We start from the raw sequence: 5,789 nt of genomic DNA on the forward strand, positions 1-5,789 counted from the left end.
TGTTTGTAGAGAAACCCCCAGGTTTTGAGAGTTCTCAATTTCCAAATCATATTTTAAAATTAAAAAAGGCCTTATATGGATTAAATCAGGCACCTAGAGCTTGGTATGAGAGGCTTAGCACATTCTTACTAGAGAGAGTTTGTTAAGGGGAGCGTAGACCCCACCCTTTTTATGTGAAAAGTAGGAGATTAATTACTCATTATTCAGATCTATGTTGATGATATACTTTTTGGATCTTCTTATAAAAGGCTATGTGATAATTTTTATAAAATAATGAGTAGGGAATTTGAGATGAGTATGATGGGAGAGTTGTTCTACTTTTTGGGGTTTAGCATAAGACAACAAGATAATGGATCCTTTCTAAATTAATCAAAGTATATAAAGTACATCTTAAAGAAATATAAAATGGATAAAGCTAAGCAAATTAGTACTCCCATGACCTCCATTGTTCATTTAGATAATGACCCAAATGGAAAATCAGTTGATCAAAAGAATTGTAGTGGGATGATTGAATCATTAGTTTACCCGACTGCTAGCCAACCTGATATAATGTTTAGTGTTTGTCTCTGTGCTAGATTATAAGCCAATCCTAAAGAATCCCACTTGATTGTAGTTAAGAGAATTCTTAGATATCTCTTAGGGACCCAAAACTTAGGAATCTGGTATCCTAGGCACTACACTTCTTTTGAGATTATTGAATATTTTGTTTTTGATTTTACAAGATATATGGTGGATAGAATGAGAACTTCTAGAACTTGTTAATTTATAGGATAATCTTTAGTCTCCTGGTCTAGTAGAAAATAAAACTCTATTGCACTTTCCACTACTGAAGTTGAGTATATTGCCATAGCAAGTTGTGTGGCCCAAGTCCTTTGATTGAAACAACAAAATTTTGGATTTAGGTTTACCTATAGGCATAATTTCAATCCTTTGTGACAACAGTAGTGCCATCTATATCTCTAAAAATTATATCCAACATTCAAGGACCAAACACATTGACATAAGATATTACTTTATTAGAGACCTTGTGACCAAAGGAGACATTGAGCTACACCATGTGATAACTGAGAATCAATTTGCTGACATCCTTACAAAACCACTAGCTTTTGACACTTTCAGCACCTTAAGAACCAGATTGGGTGTGATTGACATAAATGCATGAGCTTGTTCTTTACTGACTTTTGAATCTTTTGTTTTATTTCTTTTTTGTTTTTATTTCACTTTGCTTACTTTAGTTTTTTACTAATTTTTATTTCTCTTCTTTATTTTATTTCTATTATTTTAGTTTTTCTTCTTTTGTGATCACTACTGAAATGCTATTTTATACCATATTTTTATTTTTTTAAATTTATTGTCAATGTTTTACATCTCTTAATCTATTAAAGGGAGAAAACACCATTGATTGTTTCTCTTCCTCTAACTTCTTTTTAGTGGTGTAATTTTCTTTTCTAAATAAAAGTCTATCTCAAACTAACAACTGGACTTTGTGATTAAGATATTTTCAATCCTGCTAGATTAATCTATCTTATATACATAAAATTTAAAGTTTATAAATTACCTTCAGATTTTTTGAAATATTGTCGTTGGATTTATCATATGATTTTTATTCTATTTTATGATTCATTCTTTCTTATATAAGAGGGTGGGTTTTTCTTCTCTAATATTTGGAAGATATAATCATAGCTGAGAATATTAAAGAATTTTGAAAAAGGGATCTTGCTTGCAAAAAATAAATAAAATAAAAGTGGTCAATGATGCCAAATCAAAAGATACACAATGATGCAAAATTGAAAATAATACATAAAATGTATTAAATATCAAAAGATGCACAAAGAGTGCTAATTAATTGACAAGAGACATAAAATAAGCCCACCAAAAGCAAGGTTCCTTCTCTTTCAAAATTTTTAAATCATAGAAGAATTCAAGTGTCATTTCATATTTTTTAAAGGCTTGATTTCGGAATTTATGATCATGACTAATTACATTGATATATTATTCTATAAAATATTTTTCTGGAACTAAGTTTTGAACGGATCTCTTTTTCTTATCCAATTGATTTTTCTAATTTAGACCTTTATTTTCAAAAGACGGTTTGCCCTGGGAGAAGTCCGAGCTAGGGCTAACATGATCGGTTATTTTAGCATTTTCTAGATTTTGGTGATATTAACACATTGTTTCTTACAAATTTTTAATTCAATTATTTGGAGAATTTATCATATTCTTGCTTTTATTGAAAAAAATGCTTTGGTGAGAAAAATTGTTTGGTAGTACCTACTTTGTTTCTTTTCTATTTTCCCTCCTTTTTATTATGTCAAAAGGGGGAGTTGTTGTACTGTTTGTTCTATTGTGCTTTATGTTGGATAGTTGAATGTTTATTTCTTCACACTGTTTCCATTAAACTGCTTTGAACTACTTTAATTATTTTTGTGTTTGCCATCATCAAAAAGGGGGAGATTATTGTGAATCTTATTTCAGGGAATAGAATTTTGATGATAGTAAACACTTATATTTCTCTATGACTACCTTGGCTACTAACATTTTAGGTCAACAAGATAAAAACTATAATTTGAACCATCTCAAGATTGGATAGACTAGGTCTGAGTCAGTTTGTAATCTTTTCCTTTTCTCGAGTCAACTATAAATAAAGTAGTTCATGATGCTAAGTAACCTTGCACACACACACTTGGGAGAAATTTTTTGACTATTTTTAGTCACATCATCCAGAACGATCCATAAATTAGCCTTGACAATAAGTTTAAAATAGAAACCCTAATTAGGGCATCCTGGTTAAGGTAGCTATCATTAAGCGTATCATCCTAGATGATATTCATATCGGTCAGGACGATAGGCTCAAATCAGATAGAATCAACTACCATATCTATTTAAGTAGCTTTTATTTTTTGACATCATCCAAGACATCATCATGGATGATGTAGTATAATTATGCCTAAATTAATCTGGTAATTAAGAAAAGCAATTAAGGTTTGATTGCTCAATCATATCATCCTGGATGATCTTAAGATCGGTCAGGACGATCAGTTAAAAAACCTTATTTGTTCCTAGATGATTAAACATTGGCCAGCTTCTATTTAGGGTGATGCTCTGGATGATATGCACTGAATTAAACTAATCATCTGAGATGATTGCAAGATCGGCCTAGATGATCAAGTTAATTTTCTATCTTCCAGACATCCTTTCAGAGTAATGTTCTGGATAATATTTAATGACTTGTACTAATCATACAGGATGATATCCTATCATCCTGGATGATATGAACAAAAATCTTTTGATCGACTGAAATTGTCCTGGCTGATATTTATACTGATTGTACAGAGCGATAATGTTAGTTTGTTGTAATTAAGAGCTATTCCAAATCTCTTTTATTTAAGACCTCTTGTTCTACCCAAGAGATCATCTTTTGCTACTGTCTTGACCTGAGAGAGCCTAGAGAAGAGGGAGAGAAAGTGAGAGAGAGAGAGAGGATCTTATGTGGGAGCGTTTATAAGGGGTTTTACAAAGGTTGCTCCAAGAAAGGATCCATATCATCTTCTGTAATCATCGTTCGTAGTCCTTGGAGGTTCGAGAGAGATCTACTTCAACAATCAATCAAGGTTCTCTACCTGCTTAAGGAAGAAGCAAAAGGAGTTGGGTTCTCTGCCTCACCGCTGTTGGTGGAAAGGAGGTTTGCAAAAGCTTCTCCGCCTTGCTGTGGGAGCAAAAGGAGAGTCATTGAGTTTAGTGCAATACTTTGAGGGCGCCTCTGAGGAGTGGATGTAGGTCGAGTTGACTGAACCACTATAAATTTTTGTGTTCTTTATTACTGCTTTTTTTCTTTTAATTTATGCACTTTAATTTTCTTTATGGTGAACTTTGGTTTGAATTTATGTTTTGGTTGAGAAATTTTTAAATACCAATTCACCCCCCTCTTGGTTAGCCTTGGGCTAGTTCATAAGGGCTTAACATCCCTAACGAACTTTCAAAAATATGTTAGGAGAAATAATAATCAAAGCAAGAATATTTGGAATCATTAAAAACAAACAAGTTGCAATAATATCAACAATCATGAACTAAGTAGCAACTATCTCAACAAGTCATTCTATGAAAAGCACTTTCTCATTATGAAGCCACTTTTCTTACATATTATACCAAATATAATGATGTTCCATTTAGTATTGTCATTGAGGGTCACTCTCCTTAAACTTTAATAATCCATTAAGATGAACTTGTTAATGTTTCATGTCATATGCCTTAAGTTAAATTTATCTAAGTACCACATGCATTCATTGGACCCTTAATAAAAAAAAATCTTATAAAGCATAGTAAGAGGAGAATTTTGGAACCTGAATAATCATGAGCCCTAAAGTGTAAGATAATGTAAGTATGTTATATTCTATTAATGAGGTCTTAGACCTCTAGAAGAGTAGTGTGCTATAGAAACTCTAAGTGTGCAAAATTTTGTCATGTATCCTATAATGCAACAAAAAAGTACATAATGCCTAGGAAAGTATAAGTGTTAAATGAATAATGTCGCAACACTTCCATTAATACCACTAAGGAGCCCCAATTCTGACTTTACGATGCCAAGTTCACTTTTTGCAAGCGTTATAATGGCAACACAAATAATAGCATAGTAATTTTTTGGAGTTTTTATTTGATGTTTCTTCAAGCAACTTTGTAAGTTAAGGGAAAAGGAGTGTAAAGGAGAGACTTTGATCCTTCTTGATGATATCACTCTCTTGTTTTTTTCTTTCTTTCATGAGTTTAATGTAAAAGAGTTTACTTGTTTTTAATCTTATGTTTGAATAATTCTTTTATTTTGGATTATTGATGCAAAATGCTTGTCGAGCACTAATGAAGACTCTTACTCTATTGTTGATAAAAGATATTTTTAATACTATTCAACTCTTTAATTTATATACATAATGGTCATTTATGTTTTTAAAAATTAGTGGGACATATAACCTCGACGGAGGAATGGAAGAATAAATCATTTTTCATGCTTTTTGTCAAATTTTCTAAACAAAAATTCAAATCTACTATTGCAATATGCTTAGTTTTTAAACATATAGAATTTCTATTGAGTTTATATTATTCAACTTTCATATTACCTTTATATAGCTTCCAAATACTTTGGCAAACATCATAGAATTTTATTGAGTTTGACAGGATGTGAAAGTTCTTTCCCAAAGTAATAAGAGAATCATTGATATTAGTAAATATAGAATACATATCAGAGATAAATTCATTTCTTTGCATCTATATAATTTATAATATGCAGTAAGATAATAAATTATCTCATTTTGTATATGACTTGTATAAAATCTAGTTAAAGAAATTGAAGCTTCTTTAAGGTGTACCTCGGCCACCCTTTATTTCCTGCAGACCTTAAGTTGTAAATATAAATGATACTTTCTTGATGGACTTTTGTGATGCACTTTGGTTAGTTATTTAATTTTTTTTTTTTGGGAAAACCCCACAGAGGGCCTACGCTTTAATATAAAAATAAATTACATGGTCCTTAAAGGGAACCTTCAGCTTTCTAATGCTCAAAAGAGCAACAAAAAAATTAAAAAGAAAACCTAAGAGCTAATGGTTCCCTATTATACCAATTACAAAAGCACCTAATAACATTCTAGGTCTTCCAGGGGACTAACCCAAAAAAGGAAGAAAAAAGATAGTACATTTAACGCCAACTTCCTATTAAAATTAGTCATCTTGCTCCCAAAATTCTCGAACCCTTCACTTTGCAAAATAATTAAAACTACAAAACCAGAGCAAATGAACCAACA

The sequence above is a fragment of the Dendrobium catenatum genome, unplaced genomic scaffold, assembly GCF_001605985.2.
Source record: "Dendrobium catenatum unplaced genomic scaffold, ASM160598v2 fragScaff_scaffold_933, whole genome shotgun sequence".
In the NCBI taxonomy this organism is placed as follows: domain Eukaryota; kingdom Viridiplantae; phylum Streptophyta; class Magnoliopsida; order Asparagales; family Orchidaceae; genus Dendrobium; species Dendrobium catenatum.